At 49.5% G+C, this 26,732-nt stretch overlaps 1 long non-coding RNA gene across 1 annotated transcript; it reads left to right on the top strand.

The window, feature by feature from the left end:
• Positions 1-14,067: 14,067 nt before the first annotated feature.
• On the top strand, positions 14,068-16,931 carry LOC141545672 (uncharacterized). Its single transcript, XR_012483107.1, has 2 exons — positions 14,068-14,571; positions 16,106-16,931. It is a non-coding gene; the product is annotated as an uncharacterized LOC141545672 (long non-coding RNA).
• Positions 16,932-26,732: the final 9,801 nt, after the last annotated feature.

Below are 26,732 nucleotides of genomic sequence, written 5' to 3'. Positions count from 1 at the left end.
GACAGCACTGCCCCAGCCTCCTTTCTCCTACCATCTGCAATATTATGAAATGCAGTTTATAAGAGCAACAGGCCATTGCCTGGCCGGCACCCCTGCCTGGCAGCTGCCCCCGACAACACCATAAGTCTTCACTTCGGGACTCATAATTCACACTGCGATCAATGACTGGTGCGAGGCTAGAATAAGTCGGAGATTTGGCAGAGCCCAGGAAGAGAGGGAGAAGAATGGATCAGGCTTCCGAATTAGAGTCTGACTTACAAGCTCAAGGTGCAAACAATTCCTTTCCTTTTCCTGGGCTTCTGTGAGAAATAACCGTCCTCCCTAATGGCAAATGAGTCTTGAGTAGTCCTGCTTTACTGCAGACAGAGAGATGCCTTATATGTGTCATGATGTAAAGGAAGGGTTTTTTTGGTAAAGACTCTCTTACCCAAGCTGGAAGTGCAGGGGTGACCCACTAGTCTGGTGCCTCTCTGACCATCCTGAAAACTGGGGCCTGCCCTGGTAGCCCCCCTCTGCCCATCCCCAGCCCAGGGCTCACTATATCTATGCAGGGTCTGACTCTGTAAATCAGAGCTCTGGGGATTAAGAGGTCTGCTTCCTGGCAGCCACCCCCATGGGAAGGAGCCAATGAAGGGCACTGAGAGCCCATCATGGTGGGAGAAGGGTCCTTGGGCCCTCCCTTCAGGAGCGGCAGGAAAGCCCATTTTGTGTGAGACTCCATCCAGCCTGTCTACTCCAGGGAGACAGGTTAATCCATCAGGTAGGCAGCTGGAGTGCTCAGCTTTTTATTCAACATTCATTCCTGTATCCATTCAACAAGTATTTATGAAGCTGCTGTTGTGGGTGGAGCTGCGCCCTGAGCACAGCAGCAGAACCAGCAAGGCAATGAGCCTGCGAGCATTCTGAGCCCTGTGACCTTCAGGAAGGGCCTTCCCCTCTTGGGGTTGGGGGACTGCCCTCTGCAACGCTGCTGGGACTTGCTGCTGAAGCCAGGACTGAGTGTAGCCCACATCCCGGGAGCCCTCTCCTTCTGCCACTGAAGTTCTCTCTCCCATTTCCTCTCTGCAGTTTTCCACTCACTTACACGGATCCCATTTTAATTGCCATTTTACTGGTGTGTGTACATGGCTGCTGTCCTGCCAGACTGCACTCTACTCCAGGAAGGAGCTCCGTCTCTTTTGTCCTTGCCCGCCCAAAAAGACAAGTGTCTTTTATTTCCCAGATTACCGTGATTGCCGCCCAGTTGGCTTCCCTCTCTAACATGATATTTTTTATTAAAGCGTTTTATTTTTCAAAACATATGTGTGGATAATTCTTAAACATTAGCCCTTGTAAAACCTTGTGTTCCAATTTTCCCTCCCCTCCCCAACCCCCTCCCCTAGATGGCAAGTAGTCCAATACATATTAAACATGGTAGAAATATATCTAACATGATATTTCTAAAGCACAATTCTGAGCATGTCACTCACCTACTCAAGGAGGTTCAGTTGCTCCCTATTATCTCTAGGTTAAAGTACAAATTCTTGTGTCTTAAATTTAAATCCCTTACCAAACTGGCTGTAAGCTACCCCTCTAGACTGCTTTCACTCTCCTGTTCTTGCCCTTTGCAGTGGAACCAAACTGGGCTACCCGCTATCACTCTGCCTACCATCATCTGCCTCCTGGAATCCACACCTTCCTCATCTTTGACCCCTAAAAGTCCTGCTCCCTTCCAGATTCAATTCAGGTGTTGTCTCCTCTAAGAAGTCTTTCCGGACTCCCCCCCCCCCAGACTTACAATGCTCTGATTTCTTGCCACTTCTTGGAGAAATTATTTGGTACTTCTGAGGTCCTTTGGTGACAGGTGCAGTGAATAGGACAATGTATCTGGATCAGGAAGGCCTGCTGTCTGTCTGCTGTCACTGCTCAGGCCATCAGCTCTTGCCTGGATTGATGCAATAGCCTCCTCAGTGGCCTTCCTGCCTCAAGTCTCTCTTGTGGCTGTTGTTACTCATCTGTTTCAGATATGTCCAATTTTCCATTTCCCCATCCGTGTTTTTCTTAGCAGAGATACTGGAATGCTTTGCCACTTCCTTTTCCAGCTCATTTTACAGATGAGAAAACTGAGGTCAATAAATATCTGTGGCTTGCCTCCATAGTCACACAGCTAATAAGTGTCTGAAGTCAGATTTGAACTCAAGAAGATGAGTCTTCCTGATTCTAGGCCTAGTACTCTACCCACCACACCGTGTAGCTGCCCCAATATTTATTTTGTATTTGCTGATGTGGAGGGAGAATGTAAGCTCCCAGGGTATTATGGTTCATTTATTATATTTGTATGGAATGCCTGGAATGTATACTGGAAAGCTGGGCCCTCCAGCCAAGATTCTGCAAGATGGAGATCCCGATGGGTTCTGGAACCAAGCCTCAGTGCTCTGGAAATTGATGTTCTGTACACCATGAATGCTCTCTCTCCTAGGGGACAGTTCCTAGCTTCAGGAAGATGTCACTCCCACCTGTAGTATTGTATATTGTAGGTGTATAATAAATGCTTGTTGATTAATTGAGTGACTGTCATCAGGTGGAGATGGGTGGACAGAACAAGTGTGATGGAGTGTGGGATGTGTGAAGGGGGCGATATGGAACACAGTCTATGCAGAAAAGGGCCAATATCAAAGCGTTAACCCACAACCCAGAAACCCCTGAGCAAAGAGATTCAAACTATCAGAGTCTGAGAGCATGCGACGTGGGGAAAGATGCTTTGGGCTCGACTCCAAGCTCTGCCACCTGCTAAGAGTGTGACTTCGGAAGGGCCATCATCAGCCCCAGACCCTCTGTTATGATGAAAACATCTAAGTGTGGAGGTAATGGGAACTGGCAAACTAAGAATGGGCCACACTGGATAGTTAGGGCTTAAGGAGACTTGAGAGGCCTGGAGTCCATCCCTCTCATTCCACAGAGAAAGCCCCTGTGGAGTGATCTGCCCAAGGTCACACAGGAAGCTTTAGTCCTTGCCCTCCAGGGGCCTGGGCAGAGTATAACTTATCCCAGATCAGACATCATTATAATAAAACTCATTAGAGAGTTCAAATAACTGTCACTCAAATAGGGTTAGTTTGTGTTCTGAAAGGTAGCAGTAATTGATATCCTATTCCTTTCTCAATGGATGGAGGAGGGGAGAATTCAAAGTGTAAAATAAAGGGATAAGGGCAGCTAGGTGGCTCAGTGGATAGAGCACCAGCCCTGACCTCAGACACTTAACACTTCCTGTGTGACCCTGGGCAAGTCACTTAACCCCAATTGCCTCAGAAAAAATAAAATTAAAAAACAAGATAAGATATAAATGAATGAATGAATAGATAGATAGATAGATAGATAGATAGATAGATAGATAATGGTGGATCAGAAAAGCAGCAGCTATCCACAGCCAAAGCCAGATATAACATTTAACTAACAAGAGGCACCAACTTGGGAGTGGGGAGGTGTGCATCTTGTCCTAGGTCTTGCAATTTATCCCTCAGGGATGATGGACAGCGCTTTCCTCTCTGAAGTTGTTTCTTCATCTGTAGAATGGGGATGATGGACTGGGTGGTCTCAAAAGGCCCTTCCATTGCTAATGTTTTCAGTTCAACAAATCTTCACAAAGTACCTTTTTTGTGGGAGGGTATTGTGTTGGAAGTTTACAATCTAGTGGGAGATACTTTGTGTACACAGATAAAAGACTAGAAAGAGGTGGGGATTCTTAAGAACTGAGAGAGATCCCAGAAGGCTTCCCAGAAAAGGAAGCAAATAAAGCTGGGCCCTCCAGCCAAGATTCTGCAAGATGGAGATCCCGATGGGTTCTGGAACCAAGCCTCACTGCTCTGGAAATTGATGTCCTGTACGCCACGGATGCGCTATCTCCTAGCGGACAGTTGCTAGCTTCAGGAAGATGTCACTTCCACCTGTAGTGTCCTATATTTCTTTGTTCCAAGATCCCTCCCATTTCTGACATTGAGGTCTAAGATTTTAAGTTATTTCCAAGGGTTTTCTTTTGGGGGGGGAGAGAAACATCACCCTGGGAGAAGAGCTGGACAAACAAAAAACCAAGAAGGAAAATCCATGGTGTGTCTTTTACCTCTGACCAACAAAAGACCAGAGTGACTAAGGAATCAGCCAGTCCTGTTGTTGTTCTCAAAAGGTACCATGGAGCCTATTTTGCTAGTCCTACCTGCGGTCCTAGATTTCAACACAGTCTTGGCGCAGAGGAAGCTCGCTGCTATCTGCTCCAAGCCTTTGAGGCCCTCTCCTGGACCATCTGCTCTTGGAGTGGACGGTACACAAGCTTGTTAGAGCAAGAATAATGGAAGATCCCCATTAAGTCCTGCTTCCCATCATCCAGAAAGAGGCTTTTAGGGAAGGAGATGCAGTGAGAGCAGGGTCTGGTCTCATGTTAACCTGCTCAGTGCAAAGAGAATGGAAAGAACGACTCTTCAAGGGCATCAGTTGGAGTTGGCTTAAGCATCCAGCGAGATTTCAGAGCATCATCAACCACAGGCTAAAACACCAAAGTCAGTGCTTTCATTGAGAGTGAAATCAACTGTGGACAGAAAGTGCCCCTCCATCCCACAGGGAGGCCTGCTAGTCTTTAACTGCTCAGTCAAGCCAGCCAAAGGCTTGACCTTTCACAGCAAATCCCAGGCTGGGGGAGCCTGATGAGGAGCCTTATTAGCACCCCCCCCAATTGCCATGAGAGGAAGATAATGGATTTCTAAGACGTTGTTGATAGTACTAAGACACTAAGGATCTGTTTCATTGCCCTTCTACCCTGACTGGGTAGAGAGAAAAGGAAAAGTGGGGAGATAAAAACATAACCTGTCATTGGAGGGACCTCACTGTCTCTCAAGCTGTCAGCCTGGGGGGTGGAGGTGGCTTCTGAACCTGGCAATGGGGAGGAAGGCAGCACCCCCAGGAGGGCCTGCAGGGATCTCCAGGCCTCACAACCTTGGCCCTGAGCTCTGCTTAGCTTGCTTAGCTGCTTCCCTTTTACATCAGACTTTCAACTAGTTCTGGAAAATATCATGGATTTCTGAATTTTGAATTATGGATCAGAGGTTCTGGTTCATAACCTGGGTTCAAACCCCACCTCACCTGGTATGACTCGGGAGGATCAGTTTACCTGATAACAATCTCTGGCATTTATACAGCACTTGCAGGTTTGCAAAGCACTTTATAAGTATTATTTTCACAACAACCCTGCAAGGAAAGTTATCTTATAATCTCCTTTTTACAGTGAGGAAACTAAGGTAGAGTTAAGTGACTTGAACAGGATCACACAACTAACATGTGTCAGACTGTTTTTGAACTTGGATCTTCCTAATTGCAGGTCAAGCACTCGACCTATAGCAATGCCCAGATGCTTCTAGTGAATGGAACAGGGAAGATACAAGTTTATGTCCTGCCTCTGACAGATACGACTGGGGTCATGGGTTTGCCCTAGAAACTTAATAATCAATCAATCAAGTATTTATCGAGTGCTACTTGTCTAGGAGGTATTGTGCCAGCTGCTAGAACAACAAAGACAGAAGAGATTCTCTTCTTGCCTTCAAGAAGCTTCCTTTCCACTGGGGAAGGAACATTTATGGATGGGCACATATGTCTATAAAACAGAGAAGAGGTGATTGGGGTGGGGGGGCATCGGGGAAGGCTTAATATAGAAGGTGGCTGAGCTGAGACTTGAAAGAAATGGAGGATTCTAGGAGGTGGGGGTAAGTAAGAACGAAGATGGCCAGTTATGAGAATAGATGTGTCTGAGGAACCATAAGGAAGTCGACTGATACGACCACAGACGAGGAGAAGAAGAGCGAAGTGATAAAGGCGGAAAGGCAAGTTGGGGCCAGATTGTGGAGGGATTTTCTTTTGTATAAAAGAGGAATTGGTATTTGTTAGTAGAGGGAGCGGGAAGTCTCCGGAATTTCCTGAGTGGGAAAAAGGTATAAATGGATGAGGATTTTGGCATAGAGGATGGAGTGCATCAGGGAAGAGAAACTAAGCAGGAGGCCATTGCCACAGTCCAGATAAGCAGTAACAATGGCCTGAGCCTTAGGGTGGCAGCTGTGTTGGATGGTGAGCAGGAAACTGTGTGCATTATGGAGGTAAAAACGACAAGATTAGATGTGAAGGATGAGAGAGAGTTAGGAGTCAAGGACGGCACCAAATTTGTGAGAAGTTTGGAGGAAAAATGGGTCTGGGAAGAAAAACAGCAAGTTCTGTTCTGGACACACTGAGTTGGAATTGTCCATGGGCCATGCACTTTGAAATGTTGCATGGGCTTTTGGTTGATGAGAGACTAAAGCCCAGAACAGAGGCTAGGACAGAGGGAATCAGCAACAGAGAGGTGACAACAAAGTCCTGGAGCTGCCGAGGTCCCTGAGTGTACAGAATGATGAGAAAGGGGCCCTGGATCTTTGGGGGGCAGGGCTGTGGTAGCATGAGGCAGCTGATCTCCATTTTACTTATAAGAACATAGTCAGGGCAGTAAATAATTTGCTCAAGGTCGCACAGGTAGAGACTAGAACTTAGATCTCCTGAGTCCCAAACCCGCAAATTTCCACACCACCAAGGACATTTTTTACGCTTTCTATTGCTCACCTGCAGGATACATCTGAACATTATTGGGTCTTTGCTTTTATATCACAAAAACCCAGACAGGAAGCTAAGACTCAAAATCCCAGCTCTGCTTGCAGGTTTTTAAAAAGATTTGACTGTTGCTGGTGAAATTGGGGGGTGGGGGAGAATCAAAAGCAGTTGAACACAAACTGGGAAATAAATGTATGATCAGCTCCGCTGCAGCCAACAGCCTCCACAAACGGGATCAGTGGCCTGGAATCCCAACCCAGAGAAGTCTCTATGGAAAACAGAGCCAGGCTTACCCATGAAGCGTGCCTTTGCCAAGCAGTGCTGTTTCATTATTCAAGTGCTATTCAGCCCCTGCTGGGGATGGGGAGGGGGAGAGGGTACAGAGATTGGTGCAGTGGGGAGAAAGGCCCAGGGCTGGAAGCAGAGGACCTAGATTCAAAACCCACCCCACTCTCTGTGGCCTCCTGGGTGATCCCTTAACCCCTCTAGGTGTCAGTTCCCTTATTTGTAAAATAATAGGGTTATGAATGAATTAACTAAATCTATGATCATCATCCCTCCGTTATATAAAACTGTCCCTGAAAGGGACAGTTCCCTCCAAACTCCCCCCTCCTCTTCTTCTGGGCTTTTGTCCATATTGTCACATACCCACTCCCCCGGGGACTTCAGAAACCATGTAGTCCAACCTTTTATATTTTCTAGATGAGGGGTCTCTTCCCCCACTTCTATTGGCTTTAAATCCCCAACCTATCCTGTCAAGCTCATCTCAAAGCCCCCATCCTCCTGATCGGTAAAGACCTTTGACCTCCAGCCTCCTTGGTTTTGTTTCTCTCTTATGCACTTGTCACCTTTTATTATATCCCAGAGTCCTTTCTGTATGTGCCCTTCCCCCTCATCTCTTTTCTCTGAAAGGTCTCTCTCCCCTAGTCCCATCCCAGGGCTTTGTGCCTGGCAAGGGCTGAATAAATGCTTTCTGCATTGAATTGAGTTGACTTTTTCTAGGGGCAGATAAAGCCAGACAGAAAGGTTGGGGGAGCTTATTGTAAAGGACATTCTGAATCAGTCGGTCCAGCCATATGAGTTACTAACAATTTAACGATTTTCCTGTTTCAATGAGGCCGTTTTCATGGCTCAAATGACACTGTGGTAATGCAGGCTGATGGAACCTGGGTTTGTGTGTTTTTTTTTAAACTAATCCTCTGATTTCCTCCCATTGTTCAGGTCTTACTCATTCTGTGCTGTTTATTAGAAAATTAGTATCCCCCTCTTTAATAGGCCCCTTATCGACCTGCCTTTTGTATGGGAAGGAGAAGAAGGAGAGAACGTGAGAGGCTAGATCTAAGCCCTGAATAATTTCCAGCTCAACTTGGGTTTGATCCCAAAGGAAAAAAGGCAAGAGGGGAGGAGATGGAGAAAGAAGAGGGGCTGGTCTGATGAACCCAAAGGAAAACCTCGGTGGAGAGGAGCCTCGCCCAGGATGCCCTGGGAACCATTCTAAAGAACAGCCCCAAACTCCCTAGGCCCCAGAAAGAGGGCCTGTTCCAGTTTTATTGTGCCTGGGGTAAAGACCTAAGTCCTCCGGATCTCTGAGGTCCTGAACCCTCTAGGCCCCCCTTCCCTTCCCATATTTCCAGCCTTCCCTCCCAGTCCATCCTTAGGAGACCCTCAGCTTCCAGCAGCTTGGTACCCAGGAACCCCACATATTCCCAAGGTCTAGGTTTGCCATTTGTCGATCGAAGAGGTCTACAGAGTATTTTATCTCAGATGCACAGCATTGGGACCTTTGGGAGCCAGCATACAAATGTATGCAACTGAAATGCAAATTGGACAAACCCTCCATAAACTCATCTAGGGAAAGCGAGAGAGCTAGGACCGCACATTTTCAGGTTCTTTGCCTCATGTGGTACACTTAAAAGAAAGTTGGATCTGGAGACAAAGGACCTGGGTTTGAATCATCCCACTTCTGCTCAGAACCTGTGACTAAAATGCTTTCATTAAAGTGACGGGGTAGTTCCTTGAGATTCCCTTCCCCAGCTAGTCAATCTATAGTCTCCAGTAACCCAAATTCTCCACCTGTCCCTTCTAGCCCTTTTTGTACTGGGCCCCTTGAAGGACTGACTCAATAAGCATTTACTAAGCACTTGCTGTGTAGCGGGGTCCCCAGCAGAAGCTTGAGATACAAAGAAGCAGCAAAAACAGGCCTGACTTCAAGGAGATTATGGTGAGAGAGGGACAATGTGTACTTAAATAGGGATCTACAAGATACATAGACTAGAAACCTGAGAGAGGAAGGCAGTCCCTGCTGGAGTGCCTAGGAAGGGCCTCCTACAGAAGGTGTCTGGAAGGATGATAAGATTTAAAAGGTGAAAATAAATAGAGAAGGCATCCCAGATGTCAGGAACAGCCAGGGCAAAGGCATGGAGAGTAGACATTAAGAACTGTGTGTTAGGAAGGACACATAAGCCAGCCGGGAAGCATCTTGGATTGCATGGAGGGAAGTAATGGGTAAGACGGTAAAGAAAGAAAAGGCTTAAGCTGTAAAAGTCTTTAATTGATGAATAAGAGAGTTTATGTTTGAACCCAAAGGCAATAAGGGCCACTGGGAATTTTATAGAGCATTGATGTCAATGACAAGATCAGATCTTCACTTTAGAAAAGTCACTTTGAAACTCTACGAATAATAGGATGGAGAGCTACTTGGCCCAGAGACAACAATTAAGGTTGGAATAATTCGAATGAGAAGGGATAAAGGTTCGGGCCTTTTCGGGCCTAATTCGGGTTAGGATGTTGGCTGGGAGAGTGGAAAGGGATGTATGTAAGGCATGATGTAGAACAATGTTGTCAAAATCCAAGGGAAATAGAGGTCATTAATCCTAATGTAAGGATGCCGATAGGTTAGGCTATAGGCCAGGCTACATACCCGATTTAGATTTAAAATGTAGTGTTATGATTTATTGAATTTTTATTTATTTTGCTAAATATCTACTACTTAAAAAGTTTGATCTGAGTAAGGGGCAATGAAACGTACAGCCTGTGTTTGAAACCTCCACTGTGGTCATAGAAATGATAATATTTCACACATGAAGAAGCAGAAGATCCAGAGGTAGGTCTTTTAAACACCAGGTCAGCAGCAGAAAAGGACCCGATTCCTTTTTGGAGGGAATACTAATACATGACGAGAAGACCCTGTGGAGTTTAAGACACATCGCTCAACACATACTTTCATTTAACCTATTGGAACAAAAATGTAGAAAGCCCCGAGTTGTATTCTTTGGTTGGGGTGACCTCGGAGCATAAAACAACCTCCGAATGAAATAACCTACGAAGTTCAGTACAGCAGGGTGATGGGAGGAGTATGAATGAAAGGATTATCAAAATAAAGTAAGGTATACCTATCTTCAGAATCCCTAAATCCTGGCTAAGTAGCATCTCATTCTAAAGAGCCTACATCAATATTGACTAATACATTTAATATTCAAAGGGAGATATAATTGCAATCAGGCTCACACAGAGATTTAGAGCTAAAATGAAGCTCTGAGGTCATCTACTAGAGCCAAGGCCTCTCCATCCCTTATTGTACAGGTGAACTCCGCAGAGATGAGAAGACTTGCCCAAAGCTTCTCAAAAACTAAACTGCTGATCTAGGACTCCGATCTAGATCCTCTCAATCCCAAACCAAGGGTTCTTTTCTCTGCAACACACTTCCTGGGATTTTAAATCCAAGATTACTATTTCTAAGGCAAATAATTAGCTACCCTATCGTTTTTCCCCTTTAGCTACTCTGTACTTCCCCAGATGATTTGGATTTCTGCATTTTCAAGAGCAGAATATCCAGGGCTTAGGGTGCTACCACCAAGAGTCCTTCACTCTGGGGCTCCAAAAATAATTTTTAAATTATTTAGTATTTCATTTTCCTCCAGGTATCAGTAGAAACAAATTTTAATATTCGTTTTTAAAACTGTGAGTTCCCAATTCTTTTTCTTCCTCCTTTCTCACCCCCTCAGTGAAAAAGCAAGTGATTTTATATAGGCTATATATGTGTAAAACATATTTCCGTATTTGTCATGTTGTTAAAGAAAACTTAGACCAAAAATAGAAAAAAGCAAATCTCAAGAAAATAAAGTAAAACAAAATGCTTCGATCTGTATTCAGATACCACCCATTCCTTGTCTAGGGATAGATGGCATTTTTCATCCTAAGTCCTTCAATTACCTTGGCTTATTGTATTGCTGAAAGTAAACAAGTTAGGTAATTCTCAGATGAATTTTTTTTTTTTTGAGGCTGGGGTTAAGTAACTTGTCCAGGGTCACACAGCTAAGAAGTGTTAAGTGTCTGAGACCAGATTTGAACTCAGGTCCTCCTGAATTCAGGGCTGGTGCTCTGTCCACTGCGCCCCCTAGCTGCCCCTTCAGATGATTCTTTTACAATATTGCTGCTACTTTGTACACAGTTCATTTCACTTTGCATCAGCTCATGGAAGTCTTCCCAGGTTTTTCTGAGAGCATCCTGCTCATCATTTCTTATGGCACAACAGTGTTCTATCACAATCATATACCACAATTTGTCCGGTCGTTCTGGTGGGCATGCTTTAAACCCAATCACCACTGCTCTTCTGCCTCTTGCACACATTAGTCTGTCTTTCTTTTCCTCCTCAGGCCCCATTTACCAGGTAGGGAAGAATTCCGAGGAACCAGGAAAGGACGAAGGCCGCTGAACCCGAGAGAGGTGGCCCATGTTGCCGAGCACGAGCAGAAAGAAGTCTGGCCCAGACACTCCTGATGTTCCAATAAAGCCCTGCGTGCCCCATCCTAGAAATCCCTCTGGACTCTGAGACAAGTACTGACTGCTCCCTCCGCCCAAGTGAAGGGCTGCTGGTAATGTCCTAGTCCCTAGATATGCTGCTCTTGGAAACACAGAAATCCGACTCATCTGGTAGAGTGCCGGATAGCTGGAGTGAGCAGGAAAAACAATAGGGTGGCTAATTATTTGCCTTAGAAATAGTAATCTTGGTTTTAAAATCTAAGTAGGATAATGGTGTGTTTTTCTTGTATTAAATGTTTAATTGTTTGTTAGCAAAGGAAAGCCTAAAACTAAGATGAGCTGGCTGGATGACGGGCAGCAGTGAGCCTGGGACTCCTCAGCTGTAGCTTCCTCACCGTGTGTCCATTTCTTTCTCTGTAAAATGAGGGGCTGAACAAGATGATCCCTGACCTCCTTTTAATGACCTCTACCACTGCCCATCTGACCCATGTGCCTGAGCCCCTCCAGCAGGTTAGATTCAGGAGCCTGCACTTGTGTGAGCCAGGCTCGGGGGAAGGGGGGACAGCCAGCCCCCCTGCAGCTCCTTCTCCTGATTCTGGCCACCTCACCAAACCAGCAGCGGCCCAGCAAAGCCCGGAGCCGGTAAATCCAAGAAGGTGACCAGGAAAGGGGGGAGGCAAACTGCCAGCCAGCCTCTCGCAGCTCGGGCTCAGAGAAGAACCCAGAGAGCGGCTCTCTGAGCACTGGGGAGAGAGGAACCTTTTTCCTCTGTGGAAAGGCTGCAGCAGCTGGTTCTCCGTTAGGTGACCAGCACCCAGCTGAGGTCGGCACGTGCTAAGTGGGTCTTGTCCTTCTCCAGGGATTAGTTTCCCAAAATGCAAAAGCAGAAAACAGAACTTTTCATTGGGAAAGCTGCTCTTTTCCATGTCAATATCATCATTGTCAACATCTCTGAATGGTTCTGGTTCAAGAGTAGGTGTGGTGCACACATGTATAACAAGGCAGAAATGAGAGAGAGAGAGAGAGACAGAGAGCGACAGAGAGAGAGAGAGAGAGAGAGAAGCAGACACAGAAACAGACAGAGACAGAGAGAGACAGAGGCAGAGAGAGAAAGAGAGAGACAGAGAGAGAGAGAGAGAAAGAGAGAGAGAGACAGAGAGAGAGAGAGAAGCAGACACAGAAACAGACAGAGACAGAGAGAGACAGAGACAGAGAGAGAAAGAGAGAGAGACAGAGAGAGAGAGAGAGAGAAAGAGAGAGAGAGAGAGAGAGAGAGAGAGAGAGACAGAGACAGAGACAGAGACAGAGAGAGAGACAGAGAGACAGAGAGAGAGAGACAGAGAGAGAAAGAGAGAGAGAGACAGAGAGAGAGAAGCAGACACAGAAACAGAGACAGAGAGAGACAGAGACAGAGAGAGAAAGAGAGAGAGAGACAGAGAGAGAGAGAAAGAGAGAGAGAGAGAGACAGAGAGAGACAGAGACAGAGAGAGAGAGAAAGAGAGAGAGAGAGAGAGAGAGAGAGAGAGAGAGACAGAGAGAGACAGAGACAGAGAGAGAGAGAAAGAGAGAGAGAGAGAGAGAGAGAGAGAGAGAGAGAGAGAGAGAGAGAGAGAGAGAGAGAGAGAAGGGGGGAGAGAAGAGAAATAGACACAAAGAGGAATCCTTGAATAGACCAGATCTGAGAGACAGGAGGCGGGGGCTTTTATGTAGAGAAAGACCCAACCAATCCACAAGCACTGGAGTGCCTGCTATGTGCTAGTCCTAAAGACACAGAACAAAAACAGCCTCATCCTCAAAAAAGAAAAAAAAAAAAAGGAATGGAGGAAAAGAGGAAGGAAAGAAGGAAGGAAGGAAGGAAGGAAGGAAGGAAGGAAGGAAGGAAGGAAGGAAGGAAGGAAGGAAGGAAGGAAGGAAGGAAGGAAGGAAGGAAGGGAGGGAGGGAGGGAGGGAGGGAGGAAGGAAAGAAGGAAGGAAGGAAGGAAGGGAGGGAGGGAGGGAGGGAGGAAAGAGAAGGAAGGAAGGAAGGAAGGAAGGAAGGAAGGAAGGAAGAAGGAAGGAAGGAAGGAAGGAAGGAAGGAAGGAAGGAAGGAAGGAAGGAAGGAAGGAAGGAAGGAAGGGAGGGAGGAAAGTAAGGAGGAAGGGAGGAAGAGAGGGAGGGGAGGAGGGAGGAGGAAGGGAGGGAGGAAGGGAGGGAGAGAAGTGAGGAAGAGAGGGAGGAGGAAGGGAGGGAGGAAGGGAGGGAGGAAGGGAAGGAAGAAGGGAGGAAGAGAGGGAGGGAGGGAAGGAGGAGGGAGGAGGAAGGGAGGGAGGAAGGGAGGGAGAGAAGTGAGGAAGAGAGGGAGGGAGGGAGGGAGGGAACGAGGGAGGCAAACAAGCGTGGCCGGGACCTCTGGCCGGACTTGGGCCTGACAAGGGCCCAGAAGGTCCCTGCTCGCCCTGTTGCAAAGGCGAGGGACCGCCCGCTGGGGCAAACGAGAGCCCGAGGACCCCGCCGCCCCCGCCCCGCAGACCGCGGCCTCGAACCTGGGCTCCCCGGGGGCGCGGCCCCAGCAGCGGTTTGCGAGAGTGCGGCGCCCTCCTGTGGCTGCGGGAGGAACTGCGGGCAGGTGGGAGCCCCGCGCGGGCCGGGGGGAGGGGCCTGGCCGCCGAGCTCTCCCCTCCCCATCGCCCTCCGTCCCGCGGGCCGGGGCTTGCCCTCTGCCCTTGCCCGGGTCCCCAGCCGCAGGGAGCGCGCGGCCGCCGCCAGGCTTCCCGGGGGCCTCCTAGCTAGTCAGTCATGGCTCGGAAGCCTCCACGCTGCGTGGAAGCGCAGTGCGCCGCGGGCGGAGTGAGGGGTGCGCCGGCCCGGGCCGCCGCTTCGGGCGGGGTCAGCCCCTGTCGGGCCGCGGCTGCGCAGGGAGGTGCGCGGATGCCCCTGAGGCCTGCTCTCCTCGGCCTTCGGAGCCGGACATCCAGGCCCCGAGGAGTCTCCGCGGTAAACCAGGCCCAGGCCCAGGCCCAGGCCCAGGCCCAGCTCGGAAGTTTCAAACACGTCTAAGGCCGGCCTAGAACCCCACGGAGGAATCGCGCCGAGTTAACCCGTCCTCCCTCTCCTTTCCAGCCCCTAGTCCAAGGGGAAATAGGGAAAACCCACTGGGACCAAAATCTCCCCGCTCCTACTCCGCCAGATCTAACACCCGGAAGCCGATGATTTTCTGTTTCCCAGCCCTCCTAGTGGCGCGCGCACAAGGAGCACTGAGCGCGCTTGAGGCCGGTGACTGGTACAGAGTAATCTTCTCCCGCGCTTCCCAGAGCGCCTGAACTCCGCCGGATCGGAGCCGGCGTCTGTCCGGGAAGTGAACGAGAGAACGATGCTTCTCCTCTCGGAGAGATGTCAGGCAGCCCTGTTTGTGGCCATACTAAAAAGTTAAGATTCCGGGACTAGCACGTGAACAGCGGCTTAATAAGTGTTGACCGGAGGATTAACCTGGATCTGCCTTTGATGCTGTGGGAGCCAGGAAAAGGGATTTTCAGGAAGGGAGGGAGGGAGGGAGGGAGGAAAGAGGAAGGAAGGGAAGAAGGAAGGAAGGAAGGAAGGAAGGAAGGAAGGAAGGAAGGAAGGAAGGAAGGAAGGAAGGAAGGAAGGAAGGAAGGAAGGAAGGAAGGGAGGGAGGAAAGTAAGGGAGGAAGGGAGGAAGAGAGGGAGGGAGGAGAGAGGAGGGGAGGAGGAGGGAGGAGGGAGGGGAGAGAAGTGAGGAGAGAGGGAGGGAGGAGAGGAGGAGGTGGAAGGGAGAAGGAGGGAGGAAGAGAGGGAGGGAGGGAAGGAGGAGGGAGGAGGAAGGGAGGGAGGAAGGGAGGGAGGAGAAGTGAGGAAGAGAGGGAGGGAGGAGGGAGGGAGGGGAACGAGGGAGGCAAACAAGCGTGGCCGGGACCTCTGGCCGGACTTGGGCCTGACAAGGGCCCAGAAGGTCCCTGCTCGCCCTGTTGCAAAGGCGAGGGACCGCCCGCTGGGGCAAACGAGAGCCCGAGGACCCCGCCGCCCCCGCCCCCGCAGACCGCGGCCTCGAACCTGGGCTCCCCGGGGGCGCGGCCCCAGCAGCGGTTTGCGAGAGTGCGGCGCCCTCCTGTGGCTGCGGGAGGAACTGCGGGCAGGTGGGGAGCCCCCAGCGCGGGCCGGGGGGAGGGGCCTGGCCGCCGAGCTCTCCCCTCCCCATCGCCCTCCGTCCCGCGGGCCGGGGCTTGCCCTCTGCCCTTGCCCGGGTCCCCAGCCGCAGGGAAGCGCGCGGCCGCCGCCAGGCTTCCCGGGGGGCCTCCTAGCTAGTCAGTCATGGCTCGGAAGCCTCCACGCTGCGTGGAAGCGCAGTGCGCCGCGGGCGGAGTGAGGGGTGCGCCGGCCGGGCCGCCGCTTCGGGCGGGGTCAGCCCCTGTCGGGCCGCGGCTGCGCAGGGAGGTGCGCGGATGCCCCTGAGGCCTGCTCTCCTCGGCCTTCGGAGCCGGACATCCAGGCCCCGAGGAGTCTCCCGCGGTAAACCAGGCCCAGGCCCAGGCCCAGGCCCAGGCCCAGCTCGGAAGTTTCAAACACGTCTAAGGCCGGCCTAGAACCCCCACGGAGGAATCGCGCCGAGTTAACCCCGTCCTCCCTCTCCTTTCCAGCCCCTAGTCCAAGGGGAAATAGGGAAAACCCACTGGGGACCAAAATCTCCCCGCTCCTACTCCGCCAGATCTAACACCCGGAAGCCGATGATTTTCTGTTTCCCAGCCCTCCTAGTGGCGCGCGCACAAGGAGCACTGAGCGCGCTTGAGGCCGGTGACTGGTACAGAGTAATCTTCTCCCGCGCTTCCAGAGCGCCTGAACTCCGCCGGATCGGAGCCGGCGTCTGTCCGGGAAGTGAACGAGAGAACGATGCTTCTCCTCTCGGAGAGATGTCAGGCAGCCCTGTTTGTGGCCATACTAAAAAGTTAAGAATTCCGGGACTAGCACGTGAACAGCGGCTTAATAAGTGTTGACCGGAGGATTAACCTGGATCTGCCTTTGATGCTGTGGGAGCCAGGAAAAGGGATTTTCACTTCTCTGTACCTCCGGTTCCCCATTTGGGGGGACGGCCAAGATTGTTCTGGCAAGGGCAAGGACAGAGTGGGCTAATAAGGATGATAAACGAAGCCCAACGCCCCTCCCCCTCCCGCTCCCGCTCCCCTTTGTCCAGAGAGAAAGGCCTTCTGGAGGAAGCCTCTGCGAGGCCGCAGACATCCTGTTCCTGTCTGGATGTCCCGCACTCATTTCTTAGTACCTGGGTTATTTCCACAGAGGCCCACGGTTAGACTCATGAAATGTGCTCTTGAGAGCAGACGTTAAGATTCTACCAAAGGCTCCTTGGCCGTCGGAGTAAAAGGCATACAGATGGCCTGGGCCTCTGCCTCCATTTTGGAGTAAGCTCCGTCCCTATCCCAGTCCCTCCTCTTAAGAACAGGCGATAGATAGCCTCTTTTAATGATTTGTTATTCTGCAGAAACACTGGGGGCCGCCCAGGAATTTGAGCCTGGCATCCGTGGAGGCAAAAATGGCAGTATTTTTGGTAATAAATGCAATTCTCCGAGGACAGGTCTTTTATTTCAAGAGTATTTATACCCTCCCATTTCTTCCCAGCCCTCCTCCCCCACCTCCTCCAAGCTGGGAGTGAATTTACCTCGTCGTCCTGAGACTAGAATCACAGTGATAGAAGCGTGAAATATTGGGCCAAGGCTGAGGATGGAAGGCATGGAATATTATCTGGGCTCCCCTGGGCTCTCATTACATTAAGGCTTAGCAGACAGTGCCTTCAATTCATAGATCCCAGAAAACAAGAAAACGATTCCGTTACACTAACGTGATTTATTATGTTTTTTGCTAAACATCTGATTTAATGGGGGGGGGGGGTGCTACCAGGAGGTGGAGAATGAGATAAAAAAAGAAATAGAAAAAAATCCAGCTGTTAATGACACCTTCTATTAAAAGAGCCTTAGAGATCCCTCGCTTACAGCAGGGCGTTTTGTTTAATGGCTATTGAGAACTTCTCTCAGAACCCCAACATAGCTGGGGTGCGGTCAGACAGGCTCAGAATTTGGAGGCAGGGGCCTTGGCTTGGAGGTCTGGCTCTGCCTCCTGCTCACTCCCAGGATGCCCCGGGGCACACGCCACCTGTCCGGGCTCCGGTCCCAGTCAGACTGCAGGCCCGGATCTCTGGGGAGGACGGCTCCCCAGCCCTGCTCCTTCTACCTGTGAGACAGAGGGACTGGCTTCCCATCTCTGGCCCCCATCCCCTTCTTGCTAAACTAAAAGGGGGAGGAAATCACGGTCCTTTCTGGATGGACCTGCTGCCTTGCCTCTTCCTCCCTGGATTGGCCAGGGAAGTCCATCCTCGAGAATGCTGGGGTCAAAGGTTACTTTTAGCCTTTCCTGGAGCCCCCCAAGATGGCCTGGATCCCTCTGTTACTGCTGGCAGGGGCTTCTAGAAGCAGGGCCAGCCACAGGCGTGCCTCCAAGCTCTGCAAGCTTGCTCCCTCCCTCCCCCCCCCAAACCCAAAGCAGATGGGCATGGGGCATGGTGCCCAAAAATTTGGTGGGTTTGAAGGCAGAGGCAGAGGAAGGGCGGGAGGTGAGGACGAGGAGGGGCTTCCAGGGAGCACCTGGGGCCGAGGTGGGGAGTGAGGCTCCCGCGGTGCAAGGGCGCCCAGACCCCTCCAGCAGAACCGAATCTTTCTGTCATCAGAGACTGCTTTGGCGGGAACCTATGGACGCCCCAGAATGTTTGAAATTATAAAATGAAATCCATCAGATTATAAAGGAACTGACTTATTATTCTGAAAAACCAGTTCATGGCCCTCAGGTTCAGAGTCTGTCTAGCTGTGCACACTCACTCACGGACCAGGAAGCTGAGGTGAAGGCGTGCTCCCCATCCCTGCAGCCAGTGTGAGAGCCGGGCTGGAGAGGGCCAGGCCTCCCTCAGCCGAGTTCCAGGCTCTTCACTCAGCACTGGGCAGCAGCCTCAGCCCCATTAAGGATCCCAGAGGCTCGAGCAGCACTTAACTGGGTCCTTAGCATCCTGAGATCAAAGGCCGCCATTAACCCATCAGTAATGCCCCAGGGAGGAAATTTACAAATGGAAATTCAATGGGGAGTGGGGGGGAGGGAACTGAGGCAGATAACCCTGGGAGCTGTCACTGAATCCGCCTGTGGATCTGCCCCAGCCTACCCGGGATGGCTACTGATGGAGAAACCGAGGCTTCTGGGAAGGGAAGGGACGTGGGAGGCCAGCCAGCTATTGTCTCAGGCTCCCTCAGCCTGGCCCTGGGAAAAGCTCGAATTTAAAAACAAAACTCCAAGAAACAAACCCCATCCCTGGGGACTGCAAAAACAGCTCCTGCGCAACCCAGGGAGAGGTTCAGATGGCATTGACCAGGTCAGCCCCCTGTGATGGGGGAGCCCCAGTTCTCTTCTGGGAATTGGGGGGCTGGCTGAGGTCATTCAGGCTCAGTGAAAAACTCCATTTCAGAATGTTTTCCCAATTTGAGAAGCGGAGAGAGTTGGAGGGGGCTAGTTGCAGGTCCCAGGCCTGACTCTTGTTACTCACTCACTATGTGACCTCCCCCTTCTGCAAAAGGAGGGGTTTTCATTGGACGCTGAGGCCCTGCCCAGAGCTGACCTACATCCTGTGTTCCTTTACATCCTCAGGTAACTTTCAGCTCTGACGTTCTAGGTTCTAAGTTCCCTTCTACCTCACGTTCTAGGTTCTAAGTTCCCTTCTACCTCACATTCTAGGTTTTAAGTTCCCTTCCATCTTGGACATTCCATATTTCTGACATTCTGGGAATAACAGAGTGGGTAATGAGGCCCCCACTGCTGCCACCTTACCTGCGACTCCCCACCTTCTATTTCTGCACCTGAACCTCGAGCCCCAGGCCCAAGAAACAATTTCACCCTTAACATCGATTTTTCTCTCCTTTAAGATTTACAAAGTACTTTACACACAACAGTTCAGGAAAGAAGGCAGGGAAAACAGTTTTATGCCCCATATCCAAATTAGGAAAATGGGATTCAGAGAAGCAAGATGATTTGCCCAAAAATCCAGACTTCGATCTTGGAATCCAAGGCTAGGGATCTTCCCAACCCTAGGGGAAGGCTTAGTTAGAAGTGTGAGACCTTGGATATACTGACCATTTATATTACATATATATATATATATATATATATATATATATATATATATATATATATATATATATATATATATATATATATATATATAATATATATTGTAAAGTGAGGGAGTCTCCATAAGGGCTTAGTAATTAACTGCTAATTGATGTAGAAATCTCAGCTCTTATTGGTGGGAAGCTGCACAGAAGAAAGAGACTTCCGGCTTGCAAGCTGAAGAGCTGACTTCCAGTCCTGACAGGCCTCTCTCTCCCCTTCCCCCCCACCCCTGCCCCATGACCTTGGCAGAGGGTTGGGAGGCAGACCACCGGACAGCCTGTATTAGAAAGAGGACCCCAGCTACAATTTACCAGAGGAGCAACCATCTGGCCATGGCTTAAAGACCACAAGTTAGAGGGAAGTCACTAAGTGCCAGTTTCCACATCCTTTACAAATCAAACAAGAAACATCCCCCCTTCTCTTGAGCTACTCCTCCCTCTCTCTCCTCTGGGTCACAGACCTAAGATGGGTCATTTATTGCCCTCACTACCATTTCCTCACCTCTCACAATCTGGTTTCTAATTCAACCATCAATAAGATTGCTCCCTAGGGTGACCAAGGATGTCTCCACAGCCGGATCCATCGGCTTTTATCAGCCCTCATCCTTCCTGACCTCTCTGCCCACTTCAGTATGGTTGCACAGAAGCCACAGGCACCATGAGAGAGATGGAGGCAAAATGCTTTGCCCAAGAACTCAGAGCCCGATCTTGGAATCCCAGGCTAGGGCTCTTGCCAACCTAAGGGAAGACATCGTTGCTGCGAGATCTTGAAATTCCAAATATATTATCACCGATCTAAAGCCAGACAGAGCCAAGCCCATGGCTAGTGGGAGGGGGAAGGATAGGAAAGATGCAGCAAAGGAGCCGGAGAAGGGCACGGCTGGCAGGTTGGGAGAACCTGGGTAATATGTTCAGAATTTCAAAGGGAAGGAGAACGGCATTTCAGTCCCAAAGTGAGGCTTTCCCTCGGCCCCTCAAACCATCTACATCAAGAAGTGCCTCATATCTGGTCATTTCTCTTGTTTCAATGCACATGGACGGGCCCTAAAAGTTCTGCCTTCAGATAGTCCAGACTCATCCCTTCAGTCCGGAAGGAGACTTGTCCAAGATCATTCTGTTCTGACATAGCAGGGCTGGGGAGCCCTTTCCCCTCTGCCAGGAGTCTTCTGACCTTCCTTCTAAAGGAGACTAACCTGCTTTCTTGTTTACATGATTGATTTGCTCTGCAAAACTTTTTTTTCATAGATAAGCAGGCAAAAAAGTGCCCAGATTATCTAAAAATTCCACATTTCCTGGAGTCTGAATTAATGAGGTTTTACTGTATCCTTACAGATTTATTTTATTCTTCCTCCCACTGCTCATTAAAGCCTGGGAAGAGGCAGAAGCAGATTTAAAAGGTGACCCAAAACACAAGTCCAAACAGTTTGTGTTCATCTGGAAAAGAGCAAGGGGGGGGGATAAAAGTTGGTTGGCTTACTAGGGGGCAGGGAAGAACTCCCCATCCAAAGAAACAAAAACTCCTTTCCCCCAGAATGGGAGACTTTGTTCTCTGTGAGAGATCTGACTTGTAATTCATATTTCCTTTGGGAGGAGAAAAAGGTGGCTTAAACTCTCACTAAGGGGCACATGGCTGAGAGAAGAGCTCTTCCTGAAGGCAAGTATTGATGAAGGTATCTAAAGTGAATGAGGCGGAAGAGACTTGAGGAAGTCAGTGAAGCCAGTCCCATGTTTACAGCGTTATTGCACACAAATAGGATCACAGATTTGGAGGCCACAGAGGCTAGTCTCCTTCTTGAGCAGATGTGGAAATGGAGGCCTAGGAAGCGGACATGACCTGGCCCGCTGTGTCCCAGGAGGGCCCCAACCCTGACTGTCCCAATGCCAAAGGAGGCTGCTCTCTCCCTCCCCCGTTCCCTGGATCTAACCTCTGCTGGCCTTATCACGCTGGGACATTTTCTGCCCTCCAGGGACACTGCCTCTCTTCTCCTGACCATCCTTCCTGGCTGGTCACTAGGCTGGAAGACTCTCGGGCTTCCCCTTTGTCTTTTCAATGTCCTGGCTTCCTTCAAGCCCCAGCTAAAATCCTGTCATCAGGAAGAAGCCTTTCCGACCCCCCTTAGTCCCAGGGCCTTTTTTCTATGCATTATTTCAAACGGATCTTGCCGATAGCCTATTTGTACCCAGTCATTAGCATGTTGTCTCTCCCTTTAGACTCTGCAAGAACAGAGACCTCCTTTTATCTTTCTCTGTGTCCATGCCTCGCACAGTGCTTATAGCAGGCACTAAATCAATATCAACCAACTAACTAAGTTAATTATTGCTGGCCTCCTGACTGGGCTCCCTGCCTCTAGTCTCTCTCCACAACAGTCCACCTCATTTGCTGACGCACAAAGAATTTTCTTTAGGCACGGAATGAAGTCACCCCTTAGGTTGCCTGCAGGGGCTTCTTGTCACCTCTAAAATAAAAGTGAGACTCCTCTATCTGGGTCTTGAAGCCCCACAAACCAGCCTTCTCTGCGACCCTCAGACACCCCCCCCCATAACTCAACTCCATGACTGCACAGGCCTGGCACGAGCTCCCTCCAAACCTTGAGTTCCTCTCTTCAGGGAAGGTGCAGCCATGGCTTGAAAGAAGCCTTTCCTGACCTCCTTGTAAGTAAAGTCCCTTGCATTTTACGCCCGTGTGTGCGCACTTATATTATACATACATGTACATATATACAATAAGCCCATATACACACGTGTGAGTGCCAGCTGTCTCCCTCATAAGAATGCAAATTCCTCATGATGAGAGATTATTCTATTCTTGTGCTTACGCTCCAGAGCCTAGCATGGTGCTGGTATACAACATGTGCTTAATAAATGCTTATTAACTGATTTTTCTTGAAGTTGCTCCTCCAGTAAAGCCAGCACACCAACTCCTTGGTTTCTGAGAACTCACAGTCTATAGGGAAGGAGACACCAAAGAAAAGATGGCTTTGCACCCTGATCAGTCGTCTGATAGCTGGCCGGCTTCACTGGGTCCAGCGTGTCCTTCCCTTGGGGGGTCAAGGGGACAGCCACTGCCTCATGTGGCAATCGGGGCTCCTTAGCCCAGAGGTGCAGAAAGGATTCCTGAGACACCGGCGCTTGTCATCTTTCCTCTCAACTATGAGCAACTTTCAGAACCAAAATAAAGGAAAAGGGCCAGGTGGGGAGGGGGCAGCAAGCAGCAGGCCGGCCAGGCCCCAAGGAACATGCTCCTTGGCAATGGCCCAGCAGACATGACTTGCCTGATCTGAAAAGCCAGAAGGGAAAGGGGGGGGGGTATTGAATGGGCCAGAAGCCGGACCCAGAAGAGGAGACTGCACGGGGCGGAATTCTGGCATGGCGGGAAGAACTGCTCTCCTCACCCTCTCCCAACAGCTCCGACTCTGTCTGACTGTCAAGGACGACAAGCCGCGTGACAGGAGGCTCAGACATAATTGCTTTTAATTAAAACCCCTGATTTTCCCCAATACAGACTCCCTTCCCAACATGACAAGGTGCCACGTGCACCCATCCCAGGCCGCTGGCAGCTGCCACTTTCCTTAAACTCAAGTGACACCTGGGAGCTGACGAATGCATGCTGTCACTATGTCGCTGTGGGGGGCCTGCCGGGCCCTCGCCCTCCCACCCACATTGAGAAGAGGAACGTCGGCAGATGCAGAGAGGGGAGGGAGAGCCCTAAGAGAGGCCCAGGCACAGTACCTTCCGGGGGGCTCTCCTGCAGGGGTGGCGGCAGCTCTTCCATGGGGGTCTCCATATCCTCTTCTACCATCTCTTCATCCAGGCTCTGCTCCTACGGAAAGAACACAGGTGAGGGCAGGGAGGGCATCCGGGCAGGCCTGAGGCAGCATCTGCCAACTTTCCTGCTCTTTGCCAACCTCAGCTTGTCTCAGGAACTGGCCTCATGGCACAGCCAGTATTGGAGTGAACTACAGAGGGGCCTCCAGGTGCTCTGGGAAGGCAGGCGCACCCCCGCTCCAGAGCGGTCCATAAAGGGGGGATCCAATTAGATAACCACAAAGGGACTCTCCCACACGGGATTCTGGGGTCCTGAAACAGCAACACCATCTTGGTGGCAGCTGACACAAGAGTGATGATGACGACTGTGTGCTGAGCACTTTACAAATAGCATCTCGTTTGATCCTTGCAACAAACTACAAAGTAGGTGCCATTTTACAAAGGAAGAAACCAAGGCAAACAGAAGTGATGTGTCCAAGGTCACATTCTTATAAGTATCTGAATTTGGATTTGAATTCAGGTCTTCCTGACTCCAAATTACTGCTCCACCTAACTGCCTCCTGCGAAACCAAAATACAAAACTCTCCTATGGTCCAAGAAACAGTAAAAACCCAGGATCTAGGACTTGGCCTATTACTCATCCACTAATGCCCAAGGTAATAAACCATGAGGCTGGATGGAGGGGCCACAGAATCCTAAGATAGAAATCTGAATGAGGCTCTAGAGCAGGAGCTCTTAACCTGAGATCTGTGAATTTATTTTTAAAAAAGTTCAGTAATTGTATTTAAATATAACTGGGTTTCTTTGTAATCCCACATGTTTTATGCTATGCATTTAAAAACACTGTCCTGAGCAGGGGTCCCTATACTTTCCCAGCTGCTTTCAATGTTCTCTGGTAAAATCAGCCATTTTACAGGTAATAAAAACTGAGGCCTAGGGAGAGGAAGTGATTACTGAGACCCCAAGGAATAGGGTCGGGATCTGAGTGCAGGGCTTTGGCATCCAAATCTAGGGCTCCTTCCTTTTATGTCCCATTCTCTGACACCTTAGTATTTAAGGTCTCTTCCCTACAGCTAGAAGAGACCTTGAGGGTTCTTGTTTAAAACCCACTTTAAAGGGGAAACTGAGGTTCAGAGAAGTCTAGCACCCTAAAAGCTTAGATACAATTGGCTATGAGGAAAGCGTCTTGAAAATACTACAGTGTTTCCAAAGAGTGAGGATTTGGAGGGGGGTTCCCTCCACTCCTCTAGATAACCCCCCATTCCTCAGCAGCCAATCAGCAGACATACTAAGTGCCCATCAATCCATCCCAGGAAGCTTTGGCACTTGCAGCTGCCTAAGACACGCCAGAGCATAGCCTCTGAGACTGTGAAGTTCTTCTCCACCCAACTAGGAGGCAGCATCAGGTGTGCAGTGCAGGAAATGGGAGCTCTTGTAAGTAGGCCTAGAAGCCAGGCCTCCGCCTCCTACCCTTGTCCCTTTCCTCCAGACCACACTGATCTGGGTCAGTACTGCAATCCCGGTGGTGCTGTTTCACAGCCTGGCCCAGAGAATTGAGAAGAATGGCTCTAAACTTTGAATAGTTCAATTAGACAGATTTTTAATAAAGGTTTTCAATGAAATGATACCTAGCCTTGCCATGCTGCCCTCAGTGCCCGTCCAGGCTCAATGCCTGATGTGTAACTGGTACAGATGCCTGATGTGTAACTGGTACAGTCCATCGCTAATGACTAACACTCTTGATTAGCTTCTTTTCTGCTCGTTAGATACCCTGAATCCCCAGAAGTATGTCAGCTGAAGGGGTTAACTTCCCAAGTCTCTTATAAATATTTCATGAAAAGATCTTCTGAGATAACCTTAGACTGTTGATGTTGAAATTATCGCACCTGCAAATTTAATTGGTCCGAGAGAGAGAGCACATATTGGTGCCTGCAAATCTTGGAACCTGACTTGGTTGTAAAATTGGAGAATTTTGTTATCTGGAGAACTTGATAACTACTTCAATCTAAATGAGAGCAAATGGGAAAGAGGTGGGCAGGTCAGGGCTGAGAGGGGAAAGCGTGTCAGAGACGACCTCCCCACCAGATTTGTCTGTCCCTGGGAAGATGCAGCCTTCCCCCATTGTTCCCTTTGCTTTAGTCTAAATTACAAATAATGGTCTTCTTTTCAGCAGAATTTTAGTGTTTGCAAAGGCAAACTCTGTGTGTGTGTGTGTGTGTGTGTGGTGTGTGTGTGTTGTGTGGGTGTGTGGAGAGAGAGAGAGAGATGAGAGAGAGAGAGAGAGAGAGAGAGAGAGGAGAGAGAGAGAGAGAGAGGAGAAGAGATACAGAGAGAGAGAGATACAGAGAGAGAGAGAGAGATACAGAGAGAGAGAGAGAGGAGAGAGAGGAGAGAGAGAGAGAGAGAGAGAGAGAGAGAGAGAGAGAGAGAGAGAGAGAGGAGAGAGAAAGAGAGAGAGGATAGAGATACAGAGAGAGAGAGATAAGAGAGAGAGAGAGAGATACAGAGATACAGAGAGAGAGAGAGAGGAGAGAGAGAGAGAGAGAGGAGAGAGAGAGAGAGAGAGAGAGAGAGAGAGAGAGAGAGAGAGAGAGAGAGATACAGAGAGATACAGAGAGAGAGACAAAGAGAGAAACACAGAGACAGAGACAGACAGAGAGACCCAGAGAGACAGCTGTGTCAAGTGGCAGAGCGATAAGTGAGATGCTGAATTCAGGCTATGGCAAGTAGCCCAGATTGGCAGGAATGTAGAGCATGAGCAGGGATGTTTAACGAACCTGGGAATACTGGGAGAAGCAAGGTGGCAAGGACTTTGGGACTCTCAATGCCAACCTTAAGAGTTTACATTTCAACAGAGGCAATAATTAGAGAGCCAGAAAACGTTCTTGGACAGGGAAATAACATGACCAAGACTTAGGTTTCAAAAAAGTCATTTGGCAGCTGTGAAGCCTGGCTTGGAGGAGGAGAGATTAGAGGCCAGAGGGTAAGTGAGGAGGTTGTTTCTGTAGCCTAAGGGGACAAGCAAGGATGCTGAGACTGAGTTCAGAGAGACTGTGAAGCCAGAGTTATTTCCTTACCTTCCACTATTCTCTTGTCCACTAACCGACAATTTCAACTCAGCCACTAGTTAATGGAGTTAGCCAAAACCAGGGTTTTCTGTCCAGTTCTGCCAGCCCGTGTTAGGCTGCCATGAAGATCTTGGATACACTCTAGACACTGGATTCAGAGCTAGTGACTCCTGATGTCAGTGACCTGAGTTATAAACCTGGCACCCTACAGCCAAATTGTGAGGAGATAGGTTGTTTCCAATTGCTCTTCCATCTCTCTTTTCTAGAGGTCTTCAATTTAGGATCTGAAAAGGGACCTTAGAACATAGAATGTCAGAGCCAGAAGAGAGATGA

This window comes from Sminthopsis crassicaudata, chromosome 6 (assembly GCF_048593235.1).
Source record: "Sminthopsis crassicaudata isolate SCR6 chromosome 6, ASM4859323v1, whole genome shotgun sequence".
In the NCBI taxonomy this organism is placed as follows: Eukaryota; Metazoa; Chordata; class Mammalia; order Dasyuromorphia; family Dasyuridae; genus Sminthopsis; species Sminthopsis crassicaudata.
The sequence above is the reverse complement of the archived record's forward strand: the minus strand, read 5'-3'. Positions and strand labels throughout refer to the sequence as shown.